Raw genomic sequence first — 19,952 nt, 5'->3', positions numbered from 1 at the left:
ATTGATATTTAAAATGATTTGATGACCTCTTGGACATGAAGCCAAATGTTGTAGCACTTCTTTTCTCCACCATTAAAATTTTTTGTAAAACTACTTATATATGTACCTTTTGCTGCACACTTTATCTGCGAGTAGTAAATTGATGTCGGTGATGAATAATCCTATTTTTAATCAATTTTTGGTCTACTTTTACTACTTCTGTGCTGTAAATCAACTATAAAATTTTAAAGCAATTTTCATACCATTTTCATTTCTCAGCAAAAATTAGTCAAAATCAACTTCAACTTCAATGTGCAGAAAAAATTTTATATTTTTAAGAAAAAAATTGATGAATATTTTGTGTCAAGTTTTGACTACCTATTTTCATTACAACAAAAACTTGATGTCACATATATCAAGTTTTCATATTCTATCATTTTGACAAAAAAATCAATGAAAAATAGATCCAACTTCTGATTTAAAAAGTTATCAATTAAGTAATAATACTTACTATCGTTTTGCAATACCTAATTTTGAATCAATTTTTGACATATTTTCATTTGAGCAAAAAATTGATAAAAAATTGATCCAACTACGAAATTTAAAAAAGGCATTGATTATAATAAATCATAAAGGGTACCCCCGGATAAGATAGGCAAAATGCCCTTAACCTCAGATTTCGATGAAACTCACAGGGTATGTTTAGTACCCCCAAAAAATAATTTTGGGCCCATAACCCGCTCCCCACCCCACCCCCCTTAGGCAGGGGGGCCAAAAAACGCGTTTTTCAGGGGAAAAATTCTGCATCAGCGAGTAATTTAGATAAATTTATTCTGTAAACGAATATAGTTAGAGGATACATGGGGGTACCTCCCTGAATTTTTTCAGAATTTTTCATCGCATGGGGGGAGAAGGAGGGACAAAAGAAAACTTTAAATCGACATTACTCCGGAACGAAAAAACATACCAAAACGATTTTTTCGTCAAATATGTATTTTTAGGTCTACTTTCTATAGAAATCATCACCCGGCCATTTGGAGTGGTGGGTCAAGCTCAAAAGTTCAAAAAACTCTCAAAAAACTACGTTTTTTACGTTTTTCTCCAAAAATAAGGACAAATGGCCGAAATCGAAGAGAACCAAGTTGTTCAGCGTGAAATTTTACCTCAGAATCTGTAACTGAAAATTCATTTATACCGCGCGATCGTACGGTAAAACTACACGCGCAGAAGTATTTTTGCTTATATAAGTATGTATGTATCAAGATAGCTGAAAGGGTATTCCTGAGTAAAATAGGTGAAATCCCCCTGTCCTCAGATTTCTGAAACTTTGATGAAACATCGTTGGGTACCTTTCAAAAAAATGTTGGAGCCAAAAAAATCCCCCACCCCACTTCCCTTGCTCACAATAGCGAAAAAACGTTTTTTGGAGGGGGGGGGGATCATGCTTCAACGAGTTTTGAAAAAAAAAAAAATGTTTTAAATTCACTCAAAATATATAGAGGAGACAGTATGATGAAAGTACATACATATTTGAGATTCTGCGTCGATCTATGCTATTGCCGTCAAAATCCAAGTGCACTTTTAGAGTTCTAGTGAGCGATTGAAAATTTGCAAAGGGTATTAATAGTTGGTTTTGAAAATATTTTCTTCGCAAATGTTTCGCTATAATGAAGAAAAAACATTGAAAGATATATTTCTGAAACTGAGGAAATATTTTGGGACGCAGTGACGCCAATATTTTAGGTTTCAAAAATCGAGAAAAATTGCAAAAAATTCCTAAATTGTGGGTAATTTTTCGAAATTAGCAATAACAAATTAAAAACAATAGCATAGAATGGACGCAGAATCTCAAATAATTTCATTTGGGACTGGGTCGTCATTTTTCTCAAAACAAATTGGGTACAGGGGCTTCAGTGAAAACACACGTTTTTTTTGAAAATACCCCCAACTTTGAGGGCCCATGTTTTCCTTTTAGGGGCACTTCTAGAGCTAGAATTTGTCTGTGCAACTTTCAACTCAAAATAACGGTTTTTGCTGTAATTGATAAAAATTCACAGTATTTTCCCCATTATTTCGCGATCCACCCATCTACTAGGTATTAGTTATACTTATTGTGTTTTCAATGTTCTTGGTAGGTAACTCACATAAAAATTTAATGATCGACACCAAAAAGAAACCTTTCTGATAGTTTTGAGTTAGATACTATGTACTTGAAAAATACTTGTAATTCAAGAAAATCTTGATTAAGAACTTGCATGGCGTTAATTGCGCTTAAAAAGCATTTTTCACAAAAAATCTAATTTTTGGGCAACCCCTTTCCACAATGTGACCGTTAGGAGGATCCCACTGCAAATAAAATTTCATATTCGTGTTCAGCGAGTTCGATTCATATGATAACGATACCCATATTGTCAATCTACTTTCACCCCAAAATTTGTTAGAGGGGGTGCCATGGCCCCAAAATTGGAGTTTTAAGAAGTTGGTTGGTTTTCTATTGTTTTTGGAGGCCAGAAGGCAAAATTACAGATCGCTTTTTTTTGTGGTGCCGTGACCCAAAAAACACAATTTTGAGTGTTTTTTGAGTTTTTGAAGATGGGCCACCTGGAGGGAAAATTTGAAAAAAAAAATACAAATTATAGTACTCATGCTGATATGTTCCTGAAAAAATTCATGTGCTTGAATTAGGTCTGAAGATACGGCAGCTTCAAATTTTCTTTTGTCAATATCCTCTCCCTGGGGAGCCAACAATTTTTGAAAAAATTTACGTTGCTAGGATCATATCTATACTTCAAGTACATATTTTGAGTGAATACAGATTTTTTTCAAAACTCGTTGAAGCATGATCCCCCCCCCAGAAACGTTTTTTCGCTATTGTGAGCAAAGGAAGTGGGGTGGGAGAATTTTTTTTTACTCCAACATTTTTTTGAAAGGTACCCAACGATGTTTCATCAAAGTTTCAGAAATCTGAGGACAGGGGGATTTCACCTATTTTACTCAGGAATACCCTTTCAGCTATCTTGATACATACATACTTATATAAGCAAAAATACTTCTGCGCGTGTAGTTTTACCGTACGATCGCGCGGTATAAATGAATTTTCAGTTACAGATTCTGAGGTAAAATTTCACGCTGAACAACTTGGTTCTCTTCGATTTCGGCCATTTGTCCTTATTTTTGGAGAAAAACGTAAAAAACGTAGTTTTTTGAGAGTTTTTTGAACTTTTGAGCTTGACCCACCACTCCAAATGGCCGGGTGATGATTTCTATAGAAAGTAGACCTAAAAATACATATTTGACGAAAAAATCGTTTTGGTATGTTTTTTCGTTCCGGAGTAATGTCGATTTAAAGTTTTCTTTTGTCCCTCCTTCTCCCCCCATGCGATGAAAAATTCTGAAAAAATTCAGGGAGGTACCCCCATGTATCCTCTAACTATATTCGTTTACAGAATAAATTTATCTAAATTACTCGCTGATGCAGAATTTTTCCCCTGAAAAACGCGTTTTTTGGCCCCCCTGCCTAAGGGGGGTGGGGTGGGGAGCGGGTTATGGGCCCAAAATTATTTTTTGGGGGTACTAAACATACCCTGTGAGTTTCATCGAAATCTGAGGTTAAGGGCATTTTGCCTATCTTATCCGGGGGTACCCTTTGGAACATTTTGAATCAATTTTTACATCATTTTTATGACTTAGTAAAAATCGACCTATAATTGACTTTAACTTCTGTATGCATAATTTGATGTCTAATGTCTATAGAGAAAGAAAAATCAACAAACATTTGCAGTCAAGTTTAAGCCTTCAGTAAGAAATCGACTTGAAATTGATTTGAATTTTCATCATGAAATCATTGCCGATTAAAGTACTATAATGTGGGAAGATTTAGGATCAAGTTTCCATCAATCTTACATTTCGTTTAAAATTGTTGAAAACTATCAGTCGATTATTTTGATATTTATTGTCAATTCTCAAAATCGTCAAAAGAATGATTAAAAATATCAGCCAATTTCTACTTGATCAAAACTCGACCTCGAACTGAAAGTCGAGATGGTTTGTCAGGATGTTACCAGTAATTTACCAAAAATGATCAGTAATTTACCAAAAATTACCAGTAATTTACCAAAAATTACCAGTAATTTACCAAAAATTACCAGTAATTTACCAGAAATTACCAGTAATTTACCAGAAATTACCAGTAATTTACCAGAAATTACCAGTAATTTACCAGAAATGACCAGAATTTACTAAAAATTACCAGACTTTACCAAAAATTACCAGTTATTTACCAGAAATTACCAGTTATTTACCAGAAAAGACCAGTTATGTACTAGAAATTACCCATAAAAATTATTGAATGGCCAAAATTCTTTTTAAGAAATAATAATTACCTATGGCTTATGGAAGACTTCTCAACATTTGAAAAAAATTAACGAGTCACTAAAATTATTTTGAACTTTTAAAAATGACGTTTGACATTTTGACAGATTTTTGAAAACTACGGAGAAACCCTGCTGAGTTCGTGAAATTACGTCATACAATAAATTGACATTTTGAGAACCATGGGACTTTTGCATATCATGCCTGACTTTCCGAATTTTCAAAAATTGATATACCCGTAGATGACTAGATGGAACCTATTTCAAGTTCTAATTTTATTTTTTCTCAAGTTTTGAAAAGCCAGCAGGTTTGCATGACTGGATCATGGTCTGAAATTAGTAAAATTCTGATTCTGTGCGGAACCCGGCAATATTACAGTTTTTTTCCTCGTGTTTAAGTCAAACAGGAGTGCCTCAAATCTACGAATAGGTACCTATATGATACGTTACATGCAATTTTTTGCTACTTTCAGCCCCATATAAAATCGACTCTTTTTTTTAAATAAAAGGCCAATAAGTACAGTTTTATTTTTTAGTGAAATGTGGATTCTTTGATCTTTCAAAGGGGGCAAGAAATTCGCTGATTCGAAAAAAGTTTGGGAATATTGAAACACAACCACTCTACTGTATCATCTAAGTACATTATGCACGTACAAAACTTTTCTTTCTTCGATTTTTTTCTAGATGGTGGGGGGGGATTTCTTTTTAGAACCTAAAATGGCTGTCTTGACTTCAATGCAAAGAATTTCTTCTTTTTTTTATTATTGGGGAAGGTAATTAATTCATTCATATTTCATTCATCATTCTGTTAAGAATAGGTACCTATTCAAATTCATAAAGTTAGGTATCCATGATATCAGGTTCGTAGTCCTCTGTTGACGTAGGAACTCTTGCAGTTTTTGGTATTCTATCAAAAATAATCTGGTCATTTTTTCTAGGTGTTAACAAACATTTGATAGATCTGGATTGAGATGACATAACATCGGTTGAATTACAGTCCATTTCCGGTTCTAATTCCAAATTCGATGAATTCAGTTGCTGACTATCCATCGAAATAACTTCGGCCATGTTGGAGATGATTTCCTGTTCTGATTTTGTACTCGAAGAATTAAACTGGTCATCAGTCAGTAGAATTTCAGTCATGTTGGAGATGATTTCCCGTTCTGGTTTTGAACTCGAAGAATTGAACAGATCATACATCATCAGAGGAACTTTAGTCATGTTGGAGATGATTTTCTGTTCTGATTTCAAACTCGAAGAATTAAATTTATCATCCATTAGAAGAATTTTAGTCATGTTGGAGATGATTTCCTGTTCTGATTTTGATTTTGAACTCGAAGAATTGAACTGATCATCCATCAGAAGAACATCAGTCATGTTGGAGATGATCCCCTGTTCTGATTTTGATTTTAAACTCGAAGAATTAAATTCACCATCCATCAAAAGAACTTTAGTCATGTTCGAGATGATTTCCGACTCTGATCCCGAACTCGAAGAATTCCTCATCAAAGGTTCCAATTTCGGTTCGATCAAATCAACCAACAGATCAGCCAAAGATGCAGACGATGCTGATATTGCAAAATAAGGCAATCCTTGGCAAAGACAAATAACACAGAATAAAAACAACACCAAAGAATTACGAATAAACGTCATTTTCGCGAAATGCACAACTTCACTCGACTGATGATGAACTTGCGAACTTGCGAGAGTTTCCGGAAATGCGGTATTTAAATAGGTAGGTACGCAGCTTCTGTCGAATGGATCATTCGAAGAGTTTATTTATTTCAATTATTATATGTATTAAATACCTCACATCGGTAATTAGATCATAAAATAGACCGAAGAATGATTCATAATATACAGAGAGTAAATTACACCAACGTATAAGATACTACTTATTCAAGGTCGCTCTTCTCACATACAAACATAATAAAAAAAAAAAAAATACTACTTAGAAAACGTTTTACGAATATTAAACCCTAAGCTGATAGGTATTTTACACGATAAATGTGGGTACAAATTACCCCACAACGACGAAATGGTTATCGTTAAAATTACGTTAGAAAAAATTATCATATATACTGGCACATTGGTCTTCTCTCAAAAAATAAGCAATTTGGTATAAAACTATTTGGGACATGGTATCGTCGTCGTCGTATCGTTCAACACAACAAATTCACGTCAAAACATCGCTTACCAGGTAATAAATGTTAAACGGCGGTACCTTATCACGCTTACGATCGTGCACATTAACGCTGGCTTATTTGCGAGTGCGACTTGCACATAGTAGACAACCATATGGTACAGATTAGGGTAAAATTACACCGGCTAAACGTCATGCTATATGCCATGCCACACACACGACCCCATCGACCAAGCACCGAGCGAGGTAATTATCGTTTAAAAAAATTGCCAAACGTTTTGCAAAGGTCGAATATACGTAACGTATGTAGAGGTACCTACGTAGTAATTTAGATTTAAATCGAATCAGAGGTTTCTTTTTCTTGTACACAAAGCAGACAACTCAACCCCTCTTTCCCTACAAATTGTCCCCTTCTGCAGTATAATGAATTGGTACGATTAAATTCGCGACCGAGTCTCTTTCTTTTTTTTTCCTCGAATAACTTGGCACTTGAAATTTGCGATAAATTTAAAACATTCGCCTCGCTAACACTCACAATAGCTCTCGCGAACAATGTGTACAAGTTGATGAGGCCTTAACAATTACCGAGCCGAGGCGACCTCCGATTCTCCATTCGCGATTACGAGTTTATCGGCTCGACGACTGTTTTTTCTGCCTCGTTCTAACGCCAAACAAATCATTTTTTGGCACGAATACGGTCGTTCATTTTTTACCATCCTGTCGCGGTGAATTTTTATAATATATAATTGAAATGGCCAATGTTTTCATATTTTAAAGCCCCCGAGAGCTCGCAAATCAACGTAAATACACTTCGCATTATTTATCGTTTTAGAAAAATAATTGTTTACGTGATACTTTCGTGGGCGATGAAATGAATTCATCCTGTACGATGCATACTTTTGCAAACATGCTTTGTTATCACGAAAGCTCAAATGTTTCGTCGATTTGATTGCTTTTTTTTTCTAAGTACTTTTTTATACAACTCGATATCGTAGGATGTAAAGCAGAGAAAAAAACTTGGAAAATAATTTTCGCTACTTATCTTTTTAAAACCGTTAAAAAAATAAGATCGATGAATTTTTCAAATTCCCAATTATATACTCGTGTAAATTTGCAGCTTTCAAGATGAGAGAAATTTTTTCGTGAAAAAATTTCTCATAAAAAACCCACTTTTAAAGAATTCAAACTTTTATTCGTCGGTTATAAGTATCTCGTGAACATTTCCAGACGAGAAGAAAAATAATCGAAAATTATACCTGCCCGATGCACGACTCGTGCGCTTGAAAAAAATTTCAATTTAATTCGACTTTGGTTGGGAAAAAATTTGTTTTCAACTCGACATTAGGTACCTACACCTACCTATATAAAGAGGTAAATTTTATGAAAATACAGACGAGCAGACACCTGGTGGAATTTTTCGCCAATTGTTTGAAAAATTCTTCGGTAGTTGTTTATCTTGTCATAATGGAAGAATTTATACGTCGACTTTACAATTTTTTCCATTAGCTTATAGGTATATTTTTCAACTCGTAGCGTAGCGAGTTCGCGTTTTTAATTTTGTTTGCTCGATTTTTTTTTATTATTTTCGTGTGAGAAGAATTACCTCTTGCATTGAATTATTTACTCGATTTCGTTTTTTTTTTGGATGCATACAGCACAAAATTATTGTATTTTTAATAATGTAGGTACCTTCGCATTAAAATTTCAAAAGGTTGACTGTAAAGAAAAAGACAAAATACAGGAAATAACAACGTTAAAAATGATACACCTACACACACAACCTACAATTTAAATTGAATTCGTCCTAAGTAAATTAAAACAAAAGGATGATAAGGAAAATAAATAGGATGTAAATGAAGACCAAAATGGAGGAAAAGAGCAGGGAAAGCAATCGATATGAAAACTACATTATATTTTGAGGGAAAAAAAAAACAAAACAACAAAAAAATAACCATAAAAATTCCGAAGAGAGCACTTGCTATTTTATCACAACACGAGAATATTAATTTAAAACGTAAGAGGGATGGAGAAGAACGAATAAATAATTTCAGAAACTCTTTCAATGGACGAAGTGTATGACTTGTACGTGTTGATGATAAACGATTCACACTTTTTAATGTAATGTTGGCACAGAAGAGGAAAACGTTGGGGTGGAGGGGGGGTCACAAAACGTGTTACCGCGCGAATAAGTTGAGATTTCCTTTCCTCATCTTATGAAATGCCCATATCCTCGGATTTTTGAAATTTTTATTGAAGGAATATCGTTGAATGCCTCTGAAAAATTTCAGACTCACAAATTTTTTCTCCCCCCTTCCCCTCCCATTATGACTCAAAATGATGAAAAAACACTTTTTCCAGAAAAAATCATACTTCGTCGAGTTTTGAACCAGAAAAATCAGACATGAGCCTATCCATGTGGATTTTTCCAAAAATTTTGTGTCCCAGGGGGGAATAATACGTACAATGACAGAAAAACATAGATATAAAATCGCATTATCTCCAAATCCAATTCTGGCATACAAAATTTTTTCATTCTATATGTACAATTGTACATACATATGTATTATATTACCTACGTTTAAATTAAATGCATGATAATTTTGAGCATTTTTTCAAATTTTTTCTGCAGGTAGGTCATCTTAAAAAATTTGGAAGGGATTCTATGAAAAAAAGTACACTTAGAAAATGAGACAACCTCTTGAAACCCACATTTTGGGCACATGGACACATTGGACACTCCCTCCCCAATTATTGGGGGTAATGGGAGGTTGACAATATGAGTAGTGCTATCATTACGTATAAATCAAACCCTTTTGAGCACAAATATGAAGATAATTGAACCCCCCTTTCCTCCTCAAGGACCCAATGAGAGAAGAAATATGCGGTTTTAACCCTCCGACGACACATAATTTTTTGATTTGTAAAAAAACATTTGGCAAGATCACAACAACAGGTGTTTTTGCTGAGATTTTACGTCAATAAACTATAGAAAATTATAACAAGAAGATGGTAAATGACATGAAATTAGACCATATAATTGTACTGTACCTACTTCTGAAACAAAACTATCATTTCAGCGCATCAAAATTCAAACACAAAACAGTCAAAACAAACATCAAAGTTTTTGGCCGATAGCAAAACTTTCCAAATTTTTCCAAGTGTTTTCGGTGCTTCTTATATGTGACAGACTTTAATGAAACGCTCTGAATTCAACCATTTTTTCAAAATTTTGAGTATTTCAATTTCAATTTTTGCTCCGGATATGAAAATTCTGATGTACTTTGAATACAATCTTCTGTATCAAAATATTCATCAAATTCAGCACTAAAAAATTTATTCGAAAGTAACATTAAACGTTCATTCGTCACAAAAAATCATTTTGAAATCACCCCCCCCCCCCCTCCAAAAAAAAGTCATCGAATTCAACTCTACTAAACTCATTTGAAATCAAACACGAAAAAAATTCTCCTAAAAAAATTCAAATCACAGGAAAACAGAAAAAACTGAAATCCTCCCCCCTCTCCCCAAAAAAGTCATAGAATTCAACTCAAATAAACTCATTTGAAATCAAACACGAAAAAATTTCTCCTAAAAAAACTTTAAATCACAGGAAAACAAGAAAAAACAACTGAAATCACTCAAATCAAAAATCAAACATCAAACTAATATATATGAAGAGTGATATTCCAAAACTCGCTTTGTCCATTTTTATCAAAGTTGGGTTTTCAGTGGTACCTGGTAGATGAAGTATTAACTCACATTCCTACATCATCAACCTACCAAAATGAGGCGTTAAACTCACCTAAATAGCCAATTCACTAAAAATTAAAAAAAAAAATAATGTTCCAAAACGTGATTTGTCCATTTTTATTGAAATTTTTTTCAGCAGTATTTAGTGGATGAAATGTATACCTACACTCCTACATCATAAATCCACCCAAATAAAGTGCTAAGCTCGCCTAAAAAGCCAATTCACCCGTTTAAAGGGAAACTGTTTTTCCTCTCTCCTGAAAAGTTGTGAAAATGGACAAAGCGGGTTTTGGAATATCACTCTTCATATGTAGTTAACCAGGCATCAAAATCGCCATAAAAACTCTAATAAAAATAACTGGTACTAAAAAAATAGGTAGTCAAAATGACAGTGAAAAAGTGCACTAAAAGTAATGGCGAAAAAATTCATTCAGAATCACTATACTTACTCAAAAAAATCATTTGGAATTTACTGAAAAATTTGGAATCAACATAAATCAATTAGGTACTTACCATGAAAAATTATAAACTAAAAAAATGAAGTTGATCACCAGAAAAAATTAATTTTAAATTTACACAACAATAAAAAGATTCATAATCAACCCTGTAACAGGCTACAGCCTGGGAGGTAGAAAGTATTTAAAGCAATAAAAAAGTACTAAAATGTTACCAAATTACCACTAATTTACCAAAAATTACCAATTCACCAGTAATTCATCAAAAATCACCAAGTTACTAGTAATTTATCAAAAGTCACCAAATTAACAGTAGATTACCAAAAGTCACCAAATTACCAATTAACTTATCATAAACTTACCAAATCACCAGGAATTTACCAAAAATTATAAATTCACCAGTAGCTATTCCTGAAATTTCGGTATGCGTGATAAGCGAGTTATGAGAGTTTCAAATCCGTTAACTGACGCAGTTACCACAGTTACGGATCGGTAACATGTCGGTAACTTACTTACGTTAACTCCAAAGTTGAGCTAAAAAACAGACAAAAAACTAATGGTTGCAGTCTTGGAGATGTAGGTAAATGAAGTTTCTTTATTGCTTCATTTTGTTTTAATTGCGATTTTTCAACTATTTTGATTAAAATGTAATTTTGCTATGGCACCTAAAGTATTAGCAAATGATGAAAATACAAAATACGGATTAAAAATGTTAGTTCAATTTAAAAATATGAAAATAGTTTATGACGGTACGAGTAGTGCCCATTCCATTATTCCGAAAACTTGTGGCTACTCATCAGTTAACGTCTACCGATAAGTGTGATAGTATGGTGATAGTAAATGAAAATGCTGAACGTTATTTGCGGAACTTAACCATCATAACTGGCTTATCACGCTTACTGAAATTTCAGGAATTGCTACCCAGTTTACTAAAAATTACTAAATAACCAGCAATTTACTAAAAAAAATGACCAAAATATTACAAAATTACCAAACTACTAGTAATTTACCGAAAATTACCAGTAATTTACCGAAAATTACCAGTAATTTACCGAAAATTACCAGTAATTTACCGAAAATTACCAGTAATTTACCAAGAATTACCACCAATTTATCAAAAATTACCAGTAATTTACCAAGAACTACCAGTAATTTACCAAGAATTACCAGTAATTTACCAAGAATTATTTATCAGTAACTTAACAAGAATTACCAAGTAATTTATCAAAAATAATGATGATCTTCAATTTTGTCAGACGTAATAAAAAAATGTGGGGGGGGGGTGCTTATAATTGCAATATTATTACACCCACGAAGAAAGGGGATTAGATTTGGTTTATTAAATTGCTGTTTTTTAGTCCGGTTATGAATTTTCGGATTTCAGAAGGGTTGTCACTTGTTTGGGATGGTCATTGAATTTGGGTCTATTTGGAGAGATGATCTTGTTTGCTGTAATTTAGGGCAGATGAACAGTAAACGTGGAATGGATGTAGGGTGAGAACCCTTTTTCTTAGTTCTTGAAATTTTGTCATGCATTGGTCGTTATTGAACTTTTAAATATTATGTTGGACTTTTAAAAAATTTGGAAACTTGCACATAAAATGCTATAGAGTCAATATCGATGATGATACTTTTCAAAACGTTCCTCTTTCTTCCAATCCGTTCAAAGACCCTTGGTCTTAAAATGTACCTATGTACTTAAATTGAAATGTTAACAAATCTTTACTCTATTTTTGTGATAATTTTCTGTCTCTTTGTTTGGGAAATTCTCGCGATTTTTAATAATACCTACCTATATGCTCATAACCTCTTCTTCAAATGGGTCTCTATGCAAATGAAATTATTCGCTCAAATTTTCAAAAACTTCTAAACGTTTTCTTAAATTTTTCAAAAAGACAAAATCCCAACTTTGCTGATTGCAACAGGGTTCCTGCTCAACAGTGCTGCCAATTGTTGTACGCCTCTGAAGGCTGGAAAAAAATATTTCCTAATAGCGAAATGGAGCTAAACCATTGCCATCAAAATCCGAATTTCAAAACCACTTTTTAGGTGGGGGGGGGGGTGGTTAGGTAAATTCAATTTGTGAACATTTTTTCTTCTTAAATATTTTGCATAATGCTAAGTCAAAACATCGGAAGACGTTATTTCCGAAACTGGGGAAATAATTTGCAACGTAGTAGTGCCAATTTTTTGAGAATTAAATAAACACTTAAATTGATTGGTTTTAGACTATTTTTCTAAGATTTTTTGAAATTGCTAATATTGGCTAAAAAAATAGGCACCAATGCATTCCAAAACATTCCTCCAGTTTCAAGTGATATCTTTTGATGTTGTGGAATGTGGATTCATACAAATTTTGAGTTTTCGAGGTGAAAATAAGTCAAACTGAAAATAGGGTTTTTGTTGGAAATATCCCATCTCATATTAAGTAAGTTTTTCACAGAAAATTTCATGAAAATTTGAGTTTTAAGGACAGAGCCCAAATTCAAACCTCATTTCACCATTTCGTTACATTTTCGAAATCAAATCAGTGCAATTCCAAAGCTTTAACATTTCTCAATGATATTCCGCAACTTTATACTAATCACCTCGCTAGGCCTAGAACCTTTTGTGAAAATCATTACAGAATCATTTTCTGTTATTCTTTGCAGAGTTACTCCAAGATCAACGATTTCAGAATGGAATTATATTTCCTCACATAGAACAGAGCGTGGTTCGTTACAACACTCGAACTTGACATTTTTCCATTTTCTCAAAGGGAAGTGAGGAAATCTGCATTGAAAGTTGAAACGAGCATTGTACTAAATCTTATATTGAAATTGATTAACTTGTTTATAAAAGTTAATACAATCTACATACATTTATTATTTATGAAAAGAAAACTATTCGAGTTTCGTCGTCCATTGACATAGTTTTTATTTCTCCTTTATAAAAACAATTATCGAGCACCGAGGACGCGAACGGGACGTGATGTATTCATCTCGCAAAGTATTAACTTTCTGTTTAGTGTGTTATTTCATCGTACTCAGTGGTGTCGTGAAGTAAGTGATTTTTACTCTAATTTTTCTTCACCATCTCGTTTCCACTTTCCAGTTTAACGTAATAATAATTATTAATTAGGACGCGAGCACGTTTCGTGTGAAAATTAATTTCTCGTTTTGCGATTTAATTTTTCGTAGGCTAGATTTGGCAGATGCTGCGCTGGTGGTAAATTGCGAATGTCGAGTTAGAGACACGATTCCTTTCCTTCATGAAATCGCTAGACAACAACATGCTGGAAAAGTATCCAGCGAGATTACTATTAACGGGGAGAGTTGCGACTGCAGCACTGAATATGGTGAAAAAGACGAGATTAATATTAAAAATCTCAATGAAAAGTAATAAATCCGATTACTCTTCTTTACGTAATGATATTTTCTACGAGTAAATAACACTTATGAGTTTTTAATTACCCTATTACCGCATTAACTTTGATAATTTTATCTGTTATTTTTTTCCTCATTCCTCATGTACTCGGAGCACGCGAACAGTTATTAAATAAGATGTTTTTTTTCTTTTACCACGTTGATTAAAGCAAATTAACCCTTTAGCGGATTTTGATTTCAATTTCACGACTGTAGAAGTGTAGATGTGAATATATAGGATAAAGAAGGAATTGGGGGTCTGGTCAGCTCTGAACGTAATAATGAACATGGTATGAAAAAAAAATATTATTAAAGAAATACGATACGACTACGAGTCGAAGATGTAGGTACCTACTGTGATGACTTAATTACCCTTTTTAATTAATTACGCACTTGGTATCAATTTACTTTAATTTATAAAAGCACAAACTTATTTATATAAAAAGTTACATTAAAGCACAAAAGATTAGCTTAGGTGTTTTACATGTAGGAAGACTGACTGAATGAACCAATATTTCGATAGTATTTATACGGAACTTTTAGGTGCCAGGGTGGTCAAGTAGCCTGGACAATAAGTAATCGGAGCTGATACATAAGTTGCAAGTTATTGAAAAGCTGGGTTATAGGATAATCTACTTGAAGCGCCATATCTATGTTTTACTGGAGTTGGCCTTGTGTAAAGGCAGGAGCGGATTGCTGATAGTTTAGCCAGTTTATAGTTCAGTCAGCTTATGGCTTAGTCAGTTTATGGATTGGGTGGTTTATAGTTTAGGCAGTTTATATATTTTCGTCATTACAATTTTTCCATGCTTCCAGAGAAAAGTGACCTCACTTTTCAGCTTCAGTTTTCGAGAGTTGCACCTAAGCTGTACATACAGACTCAAAATACCTCGTATTAGTAGATGAATAATAAATAATTTAGGCTATGATTAATTAATAAATGATTTATTGATAAAATATCAAAGGTAGGAAAAAAATTTACAGAAAGTAGGTATTGGATAATACAAACTTAAGAATATGAGTAAAAAAAAATATCAAGAGTCTTAAAGATTGATAAAATGAAGAATAAATTGAGTAAGTAAGTATACTTGAAATTGAAAAAGAAAGTTAAAAAAATATAGAGTAAGTATCTAAAAATAAAGAAATACTTAATGCTGAGTATATTTAATCTTAAAAATTTAAGAATAAAGTAAATGAGATTAACTTAAAATTTTAAAAAAAAAGGTAAAAAAAATTGATCAGGTATTTTTATGCTTTTTTGATTAAAATTTTGATTAAAAGTGAGAAACACAATAAGATTAAAAATGTAAGAATACTTAACCAAGTGGAAAATATAAATTCACTTAGGTAAATGCTATTAACTACTGACGTTTGTAAATTTTTCAAGTTCAAAGTTCTCAATTTTTCTTTGAAACTTTCACTAGTTTGTTTTATATTAAAATTTGGAGTATGATCTTTCCACTGTTGATCTAAAATTTTTGATAAATTTTTGAATTTCAAGGGATTATTTCTATTGAATTCAATTTGTCCAGTTTCAAGTTTAGTCCATTGAAGGGGGACAATTCTAAGTACTTGAATAAAATTTGGCAAAAATTTTGGACATGGGAATTCTGATGGAATTATTATTTGTGTTTCTTCATCTGTTTCTTGAATAAGTTCCAATTCACAAGGTAATTGTAATTTTATAGCACCTGATTGGTTGTAATTAATTTGTAGTGTGGTAATATTTTCATCAGTAGAATTTCGAATATAAAGTTTTGGTTGAGGATTTGATAAAATGTATACATTTTCATCAATTTTTTTCACTAGCAATTTTTTATGAAGGGGTTCGCATTTGAATTTACAGACAGCATTTAGTTCTGGTGTGGATTTTCCCAAAACTAAGTTTTTTGCACATTCAGGAGATTCATATCCTGAATTAAAATAATCCAAAAAACAGAGATTTTTATTCAGATCACATTTTTGGAGTGCATGACCTGAAATTTCACGGATATTTTGATTTTGGTAATCATATGCAATCAGCATTTCATCTGTATCCAAAATACAAAGTTCATCATTATGGCGAAAAAAAATTGGAATATGTTTGTATAATTTCCAAGATGAGTTTTTCTTAATTAAGGGTATTTTAATTTCTATTAAAATTTTATCTTTTGAAATTTGACAGTGAGTCAAGCTTAAGGTGTGGTATTCAAGAATTTGAGAAGGGGGGATAGCTAAAGTGTAATGAAATTTTTGAAGATTTTCATTTAATATTTCAAGGTAGGTAACCAAGTCATCAGGGGAAAGAATTGAAGAGGGGAGTTTATGCTCTTGACAGTGTGTTAGTATGGAAGAAAAAAATGTATTATAAAAAGTTTTTTGAAGAATTGAAATTAAGACAGGGTATGTATATCTGTCTCTTAAAAATATTTGAGCATAGGTGTTTATAGTACTAGAAAGAATATCAATTGCATTTGCGAATTCTGCCATATTTTCATGAATTAATTTTGTGAATGATTTTAATTCTGTTGAGATATTGAAGATATCTGAATGAGCTTCTATTAAAGCTTCTTTTAGAATATTATAATTTTTTTGAATTTCTTTATCATTTGTATAAAGGGGGGAAAGGTCTTCTTTTGTGACTACATCACAACACCACTGTAAAAAGTTTCCATAAAAATTTGCAAATCCTCTTTTTTTTCTATCATTTTTCAAAATTTTCGAGTCAAAATATGTTTGTTTGAGCTGAATGTTTATAAAATTTTCAATTTGGAGAAGAGAAGTATAGAATTTTTGAGTAAATATGCATTCTTCATCATTCATGTTACATTCCATATCCTGATTTATGGAGGGGGTAAGGTTTGGGTAAGTATAATTTAGGACAAATTTGTAGGGGATTGATTTTTCATAAATGATGATTTTCGAAAATTCGGAGAGATAAGCTCCAGGGGTAATTTCGATTGGTAATTTTTCAGATGCCAAAATTAATCCAAAAAAGGATAAAAAAATTGGAAATTGGAAAACCATGGCTGAAAAAGAAAAAGGAAACATTATTGAAAAAAAATTGAGATATGGGAGTCTTAAAATAAATTAAAACTAAATGTGATGATTTCATTTTTCAAATCATATGGAGAAAAAAAAATTCCATTTTCAAATATACATTTCAATCAGCTATTCTAAATGCATCAGGTTCAATTTCATTTGCTGAAATTATAACATCAAACATATTTCTTGCAGGGAGCTCTACAAAATATACAAATGCCTTAATTTTTAAAGTTTCAAAAATTTTGATAAAAAGTCCTCTTATGGTTGTAATTTTATCATCAAGATATCGATGAAATGGGCCTATTGGTGTAATATATGCTATGGATTCATTCCATCTGTGCCTACTTGCACAAAAAATGACAATCTCATGTCCACTTAGAAGGTAGCAGTCAATGTATAAGATGACACCTTGTCTGGCTAATTCACTTATTTCGAAAATTTGCACCATCCTGGAAGAAATAAAAAATAAATTGATTGAGAAGTCTGAGGTGCGATGTATTTTTTGTTTGGTCTAAGAGCATGGGTTGAAGGATCGTGACTTTTTCACTGTTATATTTTTTTTTTTTTTTTTTTTTTTTATTTTATTTTATTGGTTTGTATATTTGTTGTTTGAGTGAGACAGATTTTATGCATCGGAGTCTGGTTTTGGGGGGACAGGTATGGGTTCCATTCCTAACAATGTATGCGATTTTTTTTTCATCATTTTTTTATGATTTTGTAAATGATCCGAAAAATATTAAAAATTAGCGAGTGAGAAGTGTAAGATTTTTCAGTCTTACTTTTAACTTTGTAAAGGATTGATTTCGTTTGGAGTAGTAGATTTGGTGGTGTTTCGTGTTGCTTTTTTGTTCTTAAACTTACGGTGAATTTTTGACAATTTTTTTGTTTATTTTGATTTCGTTTCGTTTTTTTCTTGTGTAATTGAGAACAATCGCGAATTTTTTTCTCATTTTATCATTTTTTTTGTGTTTGGGTGTGATTAATTTCGTATTTTATCATGGAGGGACAGTTTAATATTGATGAATTGCTGCAAGAAAATGATTTCCCCGCGGAAGTAATTGGAGATGAAGTTGACAATTTATTACAACGTAAGTACCAAAATAGATTTTTATTTTTAATTTATTTTTGTGTATTTTTTTCGTTCATGTGTTTTACAAAAAATTAGATTAATTTTCGGAGGAAACAAAAGGTGATGGGGGGGGGATCAAATTTTTGTGTTTGAGGGAAAGATGATTTTCATAAAACTCATTTTTGGGAAAAAAGTTGAATTTGGCTTTTTTGGGGGAAAACTTGAATTTTGATGGAAAATGAAAAAGGAGTTGTTACTTTCTGATGAAAAAAAGAAGATTGAATTTGGATTTTGGGAACAATTTTTGGGAAAAATGATCGAATTCTTGTTAAAAAAAAAGAAAAGGGGGGAATTTCTGGTTTTTGTTTTTGAGAGAAAAAAAAGTGAATAACAAATTTCGAATTTGGGGGGGGGGAATGGGAAATGTTTTGATTTTGTGTGGAAAAACGTATGGAATTTTCCATTTAAGGGAAAAAGGTGAAGATCTGATTTTTTTCTTCGAGAAAAAAAAGTTGAATTTTTTGTGAGTGGAAATAGAGAACAAAAGTTGAATTTAAATGTGTTCGGAAACCAAGCCAGTTCTTTACTTCAATTTTTTTGGAATTTTGATAATTTTTGTATTTTTTTGAATCCAAATTTGATATTTTGAAGTTTCTGAAAAATCTAAAAATGAATCGCAGTGCCTAAAATTTTGATAAATATGGTATTTTTGCGTGTTTTTCCGATCTAACTTTTCATTTAGGCGTTGGGAGAAAATAAAGTTTGAGTTTTCGAATTTTGGGAAAATATTAAGTTTCATTGTTTTGTTGTGAATGTTGAATTTTGTCTTCGTTTCTACAAAAGGGGTAAAATGTTGTTTAGAAAATGTAATTTTCTTTTGGTTAGGTGGAGGGGGGGGGGTAGAATCGAATTTTGTATTTGTGGGAAAATTAATTTTTGAATTCAGAATGAAAAAGGGGAAATGGTTTCGTTTTTGGGGGAAAATCTGGTTATGTGTCGGAAGGTAAGGAATATAATTTTTGTGATGTGTGAGGGGGGGGGGTTAAAATTTTGAATAAAATTCGAGCAAAGGGAAATATTCGTGTATGAAATATATTTTTTGAAATAATTTGTCTATTTATTCGTTTTTTTTTTGTTCTTGTTTTCAGAATTACAGGGAATTGAGGGATGCCCACCTGCATCATCGTCTGTGGATGTTCCTGAGCCAACTGGGGCGTCATCCTCGAATGAAAATGTTCAGGAGGAAACAGGGGAAGAGGCGATTGAGGCTCCCGAAAATTTAGAGCCCTTAGTGGCGGTTGAGCCGGCCGAAGCACAGCCAGAAGGAGGAAACGGGGGAGGAGGAGAGGAGCCAGTAGTAGCTGGTCCCCCTCAGCAGCCAGGAGTAGCTGGTCCCGCTCAGCAGCCAGCAGATCGAATCGGAGAAACAAGGGTAAGGTTGACGTTTTTTTTTTTTTTGTTTTTTTTTTTGTAACATGCTATTCTATTTTAAATTTCGTTTTATCTCTTATTTTTTTCTCAATTTTCAGACTGCTCTTGGTCCTGGAGGTAACCCAATAATTACTCATGACTATTGGGACCCAAGGGGTACCCTGCGTTCCCTGCGCTGCTCCCCTTATTCTGCACTTTTAAAATCGAAAAGGAAAATTGGGTGGCATGCAGTGTGCCATCGACCATCATGTCATTTTTACAACGTGCATTTCTGGTCCATGCGAGTAGGTTTCTTCTTTTTTTTTTTGTTTTAAATTTCTTATTTTT

The 19,952-nt window shown here is 32.7% G+C and overlaps 1 protein-coding gene and 1 long non-coding RNA gene across 3 annotated transcripts in view; one reads left to right on the top strand and one right to left on the bottom strand.

Moving 5' to 3' along the window:
* Nucleotides 1-19,952, bottom strand: part of Oct-TyrR (Octopamine-Tyramine receptor) — a 769,263-nt gene that overhangs the window by 735,616 nt on the left and 13,695 nt on the right. The gene's annotated exons all lie outside the window — the stretch shown is intronic.
* On the top strand, nucleotides 13,029-14,286 carry LOC135849991 (uncharacterized). Its single transcript, XR_010559633.1, has 2 exons — nucleotides 13,029-13,738; nucleotides 13,877-14,286. It is a non-coding gene; the product is annotated as an uncharacterized LOC135849991 (long non-coding RNA).

This window comes from Planococcus citri, chromosome 1 (genome assembly GCF_950023065.1).
Source record: "Planococcus citri chromosome 1, ihPlaCitr1.1, whole genome shotgun sequence".
NCBI classification, from domain to species: Eukaryota; Metazoa; Arthropoda; class Insecta; order Hemiptera; family Pseudococcidae; genus Planococcus; species Planococcus citri.
The sequence above is the reverse complement of the archived record's forward strand: the minus strand, read 5'-3'. Positions and strand labels throughout refer to the sequence as shown.